General features: G+C 54.7%; 1 protein-coding gene across 1 annotated transcript in view; it reads left to right on the plus strand.

The window, feature by feature from the left end:
- The window catches only part of FHAD1 (forkhead associated phosphopeptide binding domain 1), a 121,439-nt gene that overhangs the window by 1,076 nt on the left and 106,890 nt on the right, over positions 1 to 13,473 (plus strand). The gene's annotated exons all lie outside the window — the stretch shown is intronic.

A 13,473-nucleotide genomic window follows, 5' to 3' on the forward strand; every position in this document is an offset into this window, starting at 1 on the left:
TTAAAATAATGAAGTGCAAAGAGCAAGCCTGTGAAAGCAGGCCAGGCCTCGCTCAACGTTTTAAATGCTTTATTCTGAAAGAATTAGAGATTCGCAAAAAGTTCTAAAAATAATAGAGGCAGACAGTGTGCACACTTTATGTAGTTCCCCCCAGTGGTTACACGGAGTGTGACGATGACCAAAGCAGGAAAAGTGACCTTGGTGCCATGTGTGTGCATGTGTGTGTGTGTGTGTGTGTGAAAGAGAGATAGAGATAGAGATAGAGATAGAGATAGAGATAGAGATAGAGATAGACTTGGAGTCATTTTCTTTGTAGAAATCAAGACACAAAACTGTTCTAGCGCCAGAGGTCTTCCTTGTGGTACCCTCTGTGATGACAACAGCCCCACCACCAGGTAACCCCTGGCAACCACTCATCATTTCTCCATCTCTACCTGGTGTCCTGCAGAGAATCTACACAGACCTTTTGAGATGCTTATTATTTCTTGTTTATTTTTAGATTTATTTATTTATTTGAAAGGTGGAGTTAGAGAGAGAGAGAGATATTTTCCATCCACTTACACACTCCCCAAATGGCTGCAACAGCCAGTGCTGGGCCAGGCCAAAGCTAGAAGCTAGGAACTCCATCCAGGTCTCCCACATGGGTGCAGGGCCCAAGCACTTGGCCATCTGCTGCTTTCCCAGGCACAGTAGCAGGGAGCTGGATTGGAAGTGGAGCAGCCAGGACTTGAACAAGTGCCCACAAGGGATGCCGGCACCGCAGATGGTGGTTTTACCTGCTACACCACAGCGCTGTCCCCTGTCTTCCAATCTGTGAACATGATCTCTTTCTCTCAGTATTTAGGTCTTTGATTCCTTTCATGACTTTCTTACAGCTTTTAACATACAAGGTCTGTGTGTGTGTTTGTGTGTGTGTTTGTGTGTGTGTGTGTGTGTGTTTAAGATTTACACTTCAAGGTATCTTTGGTTAGTGATGATAAGTGGTATCGTCCTTCTGACTTTGGTCATTGCCAGCATATAGCGATTTAGCTGATTTTTGTGTACTAACATGGTATCATGCAACATTAACTGAACTTTCTAGAAGGTTTTTCTTTTGTCAGTTTCTTGGAATTTTGTATATAAATAACCATGTATCTACAAAGAAGTAGAGTTCTCTCTCTCCCTTTCTGATCGGCAAGCCCTTAGTCTCCTTTTCTGGTGCTAGTGCACTGGCTAGGACCTCCAGGCTTCTGTTGGCTGGAGCCAGCAGTCTAAATTCCAACTTGCCTCTGATTTTAGGGGGAAACCATTCGGTCTATTGCCATTAAGCAGGATTTAAAAAAATATTTTATTTTTATTATTTATTTGAGAGGTAGAATTACAGACAGTGAGAAAGAGACAGAGAGAGAGGTCTTCCATCCACTGGTTCACTCCCCAAATAGCTGCAAAGGCTGGAGCTGGGCCAATATGAAGCCAGGAGCCAGGAGCTTCTTCTGGGTCTCTCATGTGGGTGCAGGGGCCCAAGGACTTGGGCCATCTTCTACTGCTTTCCCAGGCCATAGCAGAGAGCTGGATCAGAAGTGGAGCAGCTGGGACTCGAACCGACGCCCACAGGGGATGCCGGTGCCGCAGGCAAGGACTTAGCCCACTACGCCACAGCGCCTGCCCCGAGCATGATGTGGACTGAAGGTTTTTGTAGATGCTCTTTATCAAGTGGAGAAAGTTCCTCCTCCAGTCCTAGTTTTCCGAGATTTTGATTTATCATCAACTCAGCAGGTTTAAAAATAACTCCGCTTACCTCGCTGGACACTCTGGGGACGTGGTCTCCCCGCAGGGACCACGGAGTGGGAAGAGCAAAGGAGAAGGATCACAAGAGACAGACAGCAGGCAGTTTCACTCCGGTCTGGCCAGAGGAGACAAGGATCTGATTTGAAGCCAGCTGTGACTTCAGGAAGCCGGCAGGATTTGGAGATAGACCCTGGGTCTGGATCCCTTTAGGCCATTTCTGGCTCTGTGGCTTCAGGTAAATTCCTGACCTGCTCGGAGCCCATTTCCCCTGTCTGCAAACCACCTACCCCACAGGGCTGTTGTGGCGATTCTGCGATAAAAATGCAGGTGCAGCTTCTGGCTCCTGGTGCTGGGTAAGCGACACCAGGATCACTGTCAGGGTCTCACGACACAGACAGAAGAGTCCTGGGGCGTGGGGCTGAGCTGGCTCCCTCTGGTGTGACTCAGCTGATGTAGACAAAAGCTGAGCTGCATTTATTGTAGCAAAATAATTGGCTGCCCACTGCTCCTTGGCTGTGGTTTAAAGGGGCGCCTCTGAGCCCCGGTGCTGTGGTGTAGCAGGTAAAGCCGCCGCCTGCAGTGCTGGCATCCCGTATGGGCGCTGGTTTGAGTCCCGGCTGCCCCACTTCCGATCCAGCTCTCTGCTATGGCCTGGGAAAGCAGTAGAAGATGGCCCAAGTCCTTGGGCCCCTGCACCCATGTGGGAGACCTGGAAGAAGCTCCTGGCTCCTGGCTTTGGATTGGTGCAGGTCCAGCCATTGCGACCATCTGGAGAGTGAACCAGCGGATGGAAGACCTCTCTCTCTCTCTCTCTCTCTCTCTCTCTGCCTCTCCTCTGACGGCAGCGATCCTGTGGATTCCTGGAGGAACCTGCCACATTTGCTGGGCTCCCTGGAGAGCAGGTGGCACCTGCGTTTCCAGACACAGCATGAGCCGACCAGTGATGGGCTCTGGCCTCTCCTCACAGACCAGTGCTCCTCCCACTGCTGAGATCCACTGGGAGAGGCGATCTGCTTTAAGAAGGGGATTGGAGGACCATGTTGGGGCGCAGCTGGTTAAGGCACTGCCTCCAGTGATGGTGCCCCATAAGAGCACTGGTCAAAGTCACAGCTGTTCCACTTCCCACCCCACTCCCTGCTAATGTGCCTGGGAAAGCAGCAGAAGATGGCCCAAGTTCATGGGTCCCTGCATCCATGTAGGAGACCTGGAAGAAGCTCTAGCTCTTGGCTTTGGCCTGGACCAGCTCCAATTGTTGTGGCCATCTGGGGAGTGAACCAGCAGATGGAAGATCCCTCTCTCTGTGTGTCTCTGTCTTTCCCTCTCTGCCACTCTGAATTTTTCAAATAAATAGATATTTATAATAAATAAAAAATATCTATTTATTTGAATGGGCAGAGTGACAAAGTGAGGGAAAGGTAGAGGCAGAGAGAGAGAGAGAGAGAGAGAGATCTTCCAACCACTGATTCATTCCCCAGATGGCCACAATGGAAGCAAAGGGCCAGGGGCTTCCTCCAGGTCTCCCACACGGGTGCAGGGGCCCAAGGACTTGGGCCATCTTCTACTGCTTTCCCAGGCCATAGCAGAGAGCTGGGTCTGACACAGAGTAGCTGGAACTGGAGTCCATATAGGATGCCAGTGCTGCAGGTGGTAGCTTCACCCGTTGTACCACAACTCCAGCCCCCAAAATAGGTCTTTAAGAAAGACAGTGTGGGGCACGGTGAGTTGTGAAGACCTGAGCTCCGAAGACCCAGCAGCCTTCGGCAGCCTGTAGACAGAACGAGGTGAAGGTCGCCCTCTGCTGGTCAGCCTCGGGGTCAGCCAGCTCTGGGCACCCTGGGTGGTGGCTCAACCAACACACTGGAAGTTATGCCACTAAATAAAGGTTAAGAAAAAAAAAAAAAATAGGCAGCCTTTACATCCCCCAGTGGTTACACCCAGCGCATAAAACAGATCATTTCTGTTCTTTTCTTTATAACTTATTCGAGAGGTGGAGTTACAGACAGAGAGAGGGAGAGAGAGGTCTTCCATCCATTGGTTCACTGCCCGATTGACCACAATAATAAGGAGCTGCACCAATCCGAAGCCAGGAGCCAGGAGCTTCTTCCAGATCTCCCACATGGGTGCAGAGGTCCAAGGACTTGGGCCATCTCCTACTGCTATCCCAGGCCATAGCAGAGAGCTGGATCGGAAGAGGAGCAGCCAGGACTCGAACCAGTGCCCACATGGGATGCTGGCACCGCAGGCAGAGACTTAGCCCCGTACACCATAGCACTGACCCCGGATCTGTATTTGCTTCAGCAAGCCCGGCAGAGCAGGGAGCCGTGGTTCTGCAGATCCATGCTCATTTGCAAGGCTGACGACTTACTGTGACGGCTGCTCTCATCATATGTTGACTTGTTCACATTTTCTGATGGCGCTTACACAAGGAGGAAGAGGAAGGGTTTGTAACGCGGCGGGGACAATCAACACTGGCGCTTGCAGGGATTTGTCCTCCAGACGTTTCGCTGTGTCCCAGAGGGACTTTGTCTCTCTGATGGCAAAAGGAAGCCTGTGTTTGCCGGCCTGGTTTTTGCTCACTGCCGTCCACAAACATTTACCTAGAGCCTCATGGGATGGGCAGGATGACATGTGGTCCCTCGCGGGCAGGAAGCTGCCAGCAGGGAGAGCCAGAGGTCAGGGCCTCCCACAGGTGCGACTAGTCCCATGCCCATGTCGGGCTCCGACAGGAAGGAGTGCAGGGGACAGGGCGGATTTGAGTAGACCTGGGGGAAGGAGCAGCCTGTGCAAAGGTCCTGTGGTGGAAAGACTGAAAGGAAAGCAGTGTATCCAGAAGCAGGAGTGGGCAGGCAGGACGTCCTGAGAGTGTTGATCTTCATGGGAAGAAACACAGAGGATTTCCAGATGGGGGAGGCCTGTGTTTTGAAATGACCTCTCTGGGGGCAGGCATTGTGGCACAGCAGGTGAAGCCAGCACCCGGGATGCCTGCATCCATGGCAGAGTGCCTGGTTTTTTAAAAAATATTTATTTTATTTATTTGTAAGACAGAACTAGAGAGGTGGAGACAGAGAGAGGTTTTCTGTCCGTGGTTCACTCCCCAAACGGCCACAAGAGCTAGGGCTGAGGCAATCCAAAGCCAGGAGCCAGGAGCTTCTTCTGGGTCTCCTGTATGGGTGCCGGGGCCCAAGGACTTGGAATATCCTCCGATGCTTCCCCAGGCACATTAGCAGGGAGCTAGATTGGAAGTGGAGCAGCCGAGACTCGAACCGGCACCATATGGGGTGCTGGCACTGCAGGCTGGGGCTTTAACCCTCTGCGCCACAGCGCCGGCCCCCAGAGTGCCTGGTTTTGAGTCCCAACTGTTCAGATCCAGCTTCCTGCTAATGCCTCTGGGAGGCAGCAGGTGATGATGGCTCACGTGCTTGGGCCCCTGGCACCCACGTGGGAGATCCAGGTGGAGTTCCTGCCTCTTAGCTTCAGCCTGGCCCAGCTCCAGCTGTCGTGGGCATTTGTGGAGTGAATTAATGCATGGAACAGTTTTCCGTCTCTGTCTCTCTCTCTGCCTTTCAAGCATATGAAAAGTAAACATTTTAATAAACTAAATGCATCTTTGAAATGACTGTGACTGCTGCTACAGACTGGAGAGGCTCTGATGGGAGCGGCCCCGTTTGCGTGGCCGGACAGCGCGGCCACAGCCTTGCCCCTTTGGGAGCTAAACCCCGTGACAGATGAGGTGCACACGTTGAGGGCTGCAGTTGGACGTGCTTGTTATTTAAACTCTGCTGGGAAGGAGACTCCGCTCTCCGGGTGAAGAAACACCCAAGCCAGCGGCGGCTGAATTTTTGACGTGCCTGAGTGCTCTCCTAAGACATGAACCCCACGTTGTCCCGATGCGGGGGCTGGGGCGGCGCCGCGCAGTCGGCCAGGTCTCTGCCCATAGGCTCGGGGATCAGTCCCCACGGAGAAGGCTCCAGGGCCACCCCTTCACGGCCCCTCCCCCCTGCCTCTCCGTCTTTGGGCTTCTTCCCCGCCCACCCATGCTGGTGGAGCCCCTGCACCACGCTGGCTTTTCCTGTTCTCTGTCGGAGAACGTGGTTTGAGGCATAGGAAAGGATTGGCTGCAGAGTGGAGTGCTGGCCACCACCACCCCAAGCCCTCACCCCTGCCCCGGGCCAGCCTAGATGCCGGGAGGTGGCACAAAGACTAACACAAAGGACACGTTCGCACCTGCACCTCTGCCTCTGCCCCTGGTGGGCAGCCGCTCCCCTCCCAGCCCAGGAGCCCCTTCCCATGCGAGACCAGAGGGTCGGCAGCGAGACCGGCCTCACTAGCACCTGGAGTCCCTCCATCCCCGTGAGTCCTACCCCTGCCCGTCCCCTGCCATTTCCGGGCTGCCTGTGGCGTCATCACGTTTTATTGTTAGTAAACAATGCCAGCTGATCACCGATGCCTCCCTCGTGGCACAGGTGTGCAAGTGCACTGGCTGCGTCCAAGGCTACGTACCTCTGTGGCTCTGACGTCTTCTGGGAGCTTCCCCAGGGAAGGGTCACAGGTCCCCTCCCTCCCAGCACCACGCCCCCAGCAGAATGCGTTACCCACAGTTACGGTACTGTGCCATTTTAACTCTGAGGTTTTGAGAGACATGGACGATGACAGGTGCACCTGGACCAAGCTGCTGTCCCTTGCTCAGACCCAAGATGCCATCCATGAAGGACAGGCCCGAGGGAAAGGCCCTTCCCGCTGAATTCACCTGTGCACTCACTGCCTTGGCTGTGCTGCCTGCTCGGCCCCGCTCCACCCAGGCACTGCTCTCCCTGGGGTGCGCTCACTGCTCTCACCCATCCCCAGGGGGCCTTTTCTCTCCCCTGGGTCCATCATTCAGTTCCCACCACAGCAAGTACAGGCTTGGTTTGCCCCCAGCAGATGGAGGGTTTCCAAGAGGAAGAAGCTCAGAGCCAGGGGCTGGATCATAATCTCTCTTTTATTGTGGGAAAATACACGTCAGGTGCAGTTTACCCTCTGGGCCGTTCCCAGCACCCAGCGCTGTGCGTGAAGCAGTCACCGCCAGTCGCCCCTGTAGCTCTGCCGAGTGGAAACTGTGCCCACGGGGAGCTCCACGGCCGCCCCCTCTCCAACCCTGGCGCCCACCACCTTCCGGACAGAAATGGCACTTCCTGTCTCCACCAACATGCCTCTCCTGTGTTCCTCTGGAAGCTGTCGTGTGACGTTTGACCTTTTGTGCCTGGCTTATTCCACTTACGATGTCCTCCCGAGCACGTGTCAGAGCCCTCTTCCTTTATAAGCCTGAACAATACTCGGGGGAGGGGGAGGATTCCACTCACCTGGCTGTGGACACTGGTGGCTTCCACCTGTGGCCATGCAACCCATGCTGCTGTGAGCGTGGGGACACAGACCTGTGGGCTCGTCCTGCGAGGCCCGCACTGTCAGGATGGTGGGGCTATGGCGTTCTTCAACAAGAAGCACCCGAGAAAGTTTCTGTGAACGTGTCCATTTATTAACAGCAAGGTACAAGCAGGTAAAGGGGTGTAGCTAGTTCAGGGCACTGCTAATTCTATAGGATAAAGCTGATACTGGTGCCGCCATGCTTCTCCAATCAGCTTGAAAGACACGTAGCCTTCCAGGCGGTCCTTATGGGTCTGGGCCACTCCTGGGAGCTGTTTGCCTAGCTGACAATCACGAGGCCCCTCAACAGGAAGTGGGGGTGGGGGAAATGTGCCTGGGGCCCCTGCCGCCTGCCGGCACTCAGGTCACGTGTGGGGTCTCAGTGCGCTGAGTCCTCAACCAGGGTCTTTCCCAGGGGGCATGGTGTGCCATGCCCTCGTGACCTCCTGCGTGGGCAGGGCAGGCAGTCTCCCAGCCAGGGGCAGGATCACCCCCACAGACCTCTCTCTGAGGTGCTGCTCTCAGTTCTTGGGGTATAGACCCAGAGGCAGGATTGCTGGCTCAGAGGGCAATTCTGTGTTCACTTTCCCAAGGAGGCTCCGTGTAGTTTTCCGTCTTCCATTTCCCGCACTGTGGGCAGGGTTCCAGGTCCTCCCCATCCTCCCCAGCACTTGTTCTCTCCTGGCTTGTCCTGTGGGGCAGCCCAGGGGCATTGAGGAGGATGATCCTAATCTCTTCTCGACCACAAATGGTCCCCAGGCGCCAGCCCACCTGCAACACCCTGCTTATCCCACCTGTCTTCCTGCGCATGAGGGTTCTTCCAGAAATTCATAGAACATTTGTGTTATCTAGAAATTGTGAGTGAATTTCAATCGTTTGCACTAAAATTTATCTGTTGGGGCCATTACTGTGGCATAGCAGGTAAAGCCCTGGCCTGTAGTGCTGGCATCCCCTTATGGGCACCAGTTCGAGTCCCAGCTGCTCCACTTCCAGCCCAGCTCCCTGCTAATGTACCTGGGAAAGCAGCAGAAGATGGCCCAAGTGCTTGGACCCCTGCACCCACATGGGAGACCTGGAAGAAGCTCCTGGCTCCTGGCTTCAGCCTGGCCCAGCACTGGCCTTTGCAGCTATCTGCAGAGTAAACCAGTGGATGGAAGATATCTCTCTTTCTCTCTCTCTCTCTCTCTCTCTCTCCCCCTCTCCCTCTCTAACTCTTTCAAGTTAAATAAATAAGCCATTTCTTTAAAAAAGACAAGAAAAGCAAATGTACCTATTAATTGAATTTTCCCACAAACTTTCTGGCGTGCCCTCCTGATCTGTACCTGTGTTACAAAATCATGCTCTCAGAACAGCCCCATGGCGTGGAGGCTCCGATCGTTATGATGCTCACGTAACTGAGTGGACATGGGGCCCAGAACGGTGACGTCAGCCACACAGCCGGCCAGGAAGGCTGGGGCTGAGCCTCCCTTTGGAGCTGGCTGACTCCGTGCCGCTAGAGAAAGAAGCTTCATTCTCCGGGCACGGATTTGACTTCTGGAGACATCTAGATATCTGGAATCCCTGTAAGAGAATAAGGCGGTTGATGAAGCTGGGCAGAGTCCCCAGTGTGGACTCCTAGGTGAGGTGTGTCCATCGGAGAAAGGGGCTTTGTTGTGAGCCTCACGGAGGTGGCGCCTCTCCTGGGGAATTGGGTAGGGAGGCACTGGCCGGGCTGCGCCGTGTATTCTTGGAAGAGCAGAATTGGGGCTGTCGTAGTAGAAGACCCACAGAGCCAGTCTGGGGTGCCAGACTAGCCCACAGCCAGGAGAGGGTGCCAGGCGTGCAGAGGTTGGAGGTGTTTGCAGAAGGCACGTACCGTGTCACTTGTTTAGAAGATGGGGCCACCCCCTCTGCGTGGCTTTTAAGCTTAGGAGGAATGGAGTCTGCCTGTTATTGGAGACAGTTCACTGGCAGCAGTAGGCAGGAGGGCGGAGACCAGCAGGTGGCCAAGTGCACGGACCTGGCTTGGAGCTGCAGGGAGCGCGCCTCTGTCCCCAGGAGCTGTGGGTCTCGGGCCAGCTGTGCCTTCAGGGCTGTGCCTTCCGTGGGGCTACGATGTGGATGGTGGCAGCAGCTGTTAGGAGACTGAGTTACTATGAGGGGCTGTGCACTGGGCTGCGGTAGGTGTGAGTGTTATTGTACATTTAAAGCATCATAAACTGATTTTCCCCCAGTCTGTAGGTCGGAAGCCTGAGTGGATTCAGCCAGTTTCTCTGCTGGGGGCCACCCAAGGCCAAAATCAAGGGTGTTGGCCTGGGTGTGCTCTTCTCCGCAAGGTCTAGACGGCGACCTGCGGCCAGCTCCGTGCGGCTGTGGGCTAGAGGCCCCGTCCCCTTGCGGGCTGTCAGCGGGGGTCACTCTCAGCTTTCTGGGGGCCACCTTTGTCCACGGCTGTGGCCCCTTCATCTTCCACACCCCGGCAGTGGCTCAGGTCCTTCTTATGTGTCCCCATGTCTCTGACCGCCCCTTCCCCCCGCCTCCAGCTCCAGCCAGAGGGCGGTCTTTTTAAAAAGATTTATTTATTTATTTGAAAGCTAGAGTTACACAGAGAGGGGAGAGGCAGGGAGAGAGAGAGAGAGAGAGAGAGAGAGAGAGAGAGAGAGAGAGAGAGAGAGGTCTTCCAGCTGCTGGTTCACTCCCTAATTGGCTGTACTGACCGGAACTGCGCCGATCTGAAGCCAGGAGCCAGGAGCTCCTTCCGGATCTCCCACGTGGGTGCAGGGGCCCAAGCACTTGAGCCATCTGCTGCTGTTTCCCAGGCCACAGCAGAGAGCTGGATCAGAAGTGGAGCAGCAGGGACTTGAACAGGAGCCTGTATGGGATGCCAGCACCGCAGGCCGCAGCTTTTACCTGCTACGCCACAGCACCAGCCCCCAGAGGGCAGTCTTTGCAATTCCGTTAGTCCCACCTGGATGATGTGGGCCCACCCCCTGGTCTAAGGCCACCTTCCGTGTCTGTGCAATCCCTGAACCACATGGTGCGGCAGGCTCTCAGGTCCCAGGGACCAGCGTGTGGGATCTTTGAGGGGCTGGCTGCTGGCTGCTGTTGCTGCTATGAACACCATGGACTCTCGCCACAGGGCTGGGCTGCTGCGTGGAGAGCTGGTCCGAGGGGCTGTGGGGGCGTGCAGGGCAGTGCGGGTAGATGGCGGATGAGTGAGAGGGCGATGCCGTCGCTGACAGGGCTGCAAGCTTGGTGCACATGCATGTGTCACCCACCGGATCCTCCCGCACCCTCTGTCATCCCCTCCCTTTATGGATGAGGAGCTTGCGGTGTAGACAGACTGAGTAGCCTGCCCAGGGCCACACAGGGAGGAAGCAGGGGGCTGGGATTCACGTCCAGGCAGCCTGGGACCTCGAAGCAAGGGCCAAAGCTTGGGGAAGAGAGGACTGCCGGGGTGGGGTGTGGACGCAAGCATGACTGACGGCTGCCCTGTCGTGAGGGGCCAGCAGGCGGACACCCACCGTGCTGTCTCCATCCTGGTTCTCCCAAGCCCACTGCACAGGGGCGGATGTCACAGGATCTTCCTCGCTCAGGACACAGGGCCCTCCCTCCCCATCTCGGGATTCTGCAGATTCCAGGGCCTCTTCTCCAGGCTCGGCCCCTCCTCAGGCCTCTCCCTCTCCCCCCGCCCCAGCTCACTGTGCCCCCTGCAGCCCCGGCCGGTCCCACACATCTTTATTTCTTTGAAAAGCCCAGTTTCGCTTTCTGCCCTTGTGTCCAGAGGGACAGGGAGAATGGTGGCCAAGCACCGAGAGGGAGGAGATGTACAGTTTGGGACATGCTCAATCGGACTTGCCCCAAACGGTAGAGTTAGAAACGCGCCAGGGGATTCCAATTCAATCCCATCAAGGTGCCATGTACCAGTGCCATCTCACTAGTCTAAGTGATCAGTTTCTGTTCACAATTGATCATAATGATAGGACTAAGAGTCAAAGGGATCACATAAACAAGACTAGTGTCTGCTAATACTAACTGATAGAATTAAAAAGGAGAGAACGATCCAACATGGGAAGCGGGATACACAGCAGACTCATAGAATGGCAGATGTCCTAAATAGCACTCTGGCCTCAGAGTCAGCCCTTAAGGCATTTGGATCTGGCTGAAGAGCCCATGAGAGTATTTCAGGCATGGAAAGCCAAGACACTCTGGCAAGAAAAAAAAAAGACCTAAATGAAAGATCTCTGCGAGTGAGATCCCAGTGGAAAGAACAGGCCACCAAAGAAGGCGGTACCTTTCTCTGAAGGGAGGAGAGAACTTCCACTTTGACTATGACCTTGTCTAAATGAGATCAGAGTTGGTGAACTCAAAAGGCTTCCATAGCCTTGGCAACTCACGACAAGAGCCTAGGGAGATTACTGACGCCATAAACAAGAGTGTCAATTTGTTAAGTCAACAACAGGAGTCACTGTGCACTTACTCCTCATGTAGGATCTCTGTCAATGTGTTGTACAATGTGAATTAATGCTATAACTAGTACTCAAACAGTATTTTACACTTTGTGTTTCTGTGTGGGTGCAAACTGTTGAAATCTTTACTTTGTATATACTAAATTTATCTTCTGTATATAAAGATAATTGAAAATGAATCTTGATGTGAATGGAATGGGAGAGGGAGTAGGAGAGGGGAGGGTTGCGGGTGGGAGGGAGGTTATGGGGGGAAAAAGCCATTGTAATCCATAAACTTACTTTGGAAATTTATATTTATTAAACAAAAGTTAAAAAAAATTTTTTAAAGAGGAAAAAATGAGTAAACATACATACATGCACACAGACATACACACAGGTATACACACGCATGCACACATGAATGCGAACACACGTGTACATCAGACATGCATAGGTGCACATGTAATTACAGTACACACACATGCACACATACACACGCATATGCACACATGATAAGATACACACATTCATACACGCATGCATGTACACGTGCCCATGTGCAGGTACACATGTCCATGGAACACATACACAAATACATAGCATGCACACACAGTGTACACACACATGCACACAAACACACATGCCTGCACACGTTTATACATGCACATGTACAACATACATGTGCACGTGCACACATACATAACAGATGCGCACATGTACACACACAGCTGAATTTCACGAAGCTCACCCTGCCACGTTGACAGTGCCACCCAACAGCACTTGTGCTGGCTCCGTGGAGGCCCCGCCCACCTCAGAGAAGCAAGGGAGGCCGGCGCCGCGGCTCAATAGGCTAATCCTCCACCTGCGGCGCCGGCACACCGGGTTCTAGTCCTGGTCGGGGTGCCAGATTCTATCCCGGTTGCCCCTCTTCCAGGCCAGCTCTCTGCTATGGCCCAAGTCCTTGGGCCCTGCACCCCATGGGAGACCAGGAGAAGCACCTGGCTCCTGGCTTCGGATCAGTGTGGTGCGCCAGCTGCAGCGGCCATTGGGGGGTGAACCAACGGCAAAGGAAGACCTTTCTCTCTGTCTCTCTCTCTCACTGTCCACTCTGCCTGTCCAAAAAAAAAAGCAAGGGAACTTGCCCCAGGCCGCACAGCTGGGAAGAGGCAGAGGTGAGACCTGAACCCGAGGCTTTCTCACCGCAGAGCCCACCCTCCCCTCGGCAGCCCAGCGCTTCCATGCCTGGTCTCCTCTCCCCACCACAGACCCGCAGGGCTGCTCCATTAGCGTCCCCACTGGCAGAACAGGAAGTTGAGGCACCAAGAGGATACGCCCTTGCCCACGGTCACCAGCCAGGAAGCAGGAGAGCTCACTGGAGCCCAGGCTGCCCCCTAGAAAGTGGCTCATGACCGCCACACTCTGCCACCTCCCTCCTGCCCTAACCACTGGGCCGCACTGCCCTGGGAAAACGGTTTCAGATGCGCTGAGTGGCCAGGGAGGCCCCTGGGGTCCTGCAGGGGCAGGCGGGAGACCCTGGCTCCCAGTGGTGTGGGGACTCAGAGAGAGGTGTGCCCTTGAGGGAGTGGGAAGGGGGCAATTTTAGGTCTGGAGGATGGGCAGCAGGCTCAGGGGATGCTGGGTGTTGCGGGGGTCAGGGCGGGACCCAGGAGAAGGCTGATGAGCAGGGGCCACTGGGGCTGGAGGGAGGGGGCAGACTGGGTCCCCTGCTGAGGGCTGGGGACTTGAAGCCAGGCAGCGGGCAGAAGGCACGCTCACGGGGTGCAGGGGACTCTCAGAGAGGACACAAGGTTCAGAGACCCCGTGAGGGGCTGTCAGTGCCCAGTCTAGCAAGGGGGACAAGCTTGCAGCCCCAAAGGGA

The sequence above is a fragment of the Lepus europaeus genome, chromosome 5, assembly GCF_033115175.1.
Source record: "Lepus europaeus isolate LE1 chromosome 5, mLepTim1.pri, whole genome shotgun sequence".
Classification (NCBI taxonomy): domain Eukaryota; kingdom Metazoa; phylum Chordata; class Mammalia; order Lagomorpha; family Leporidae; genus Lepus; species Lepus europaeus.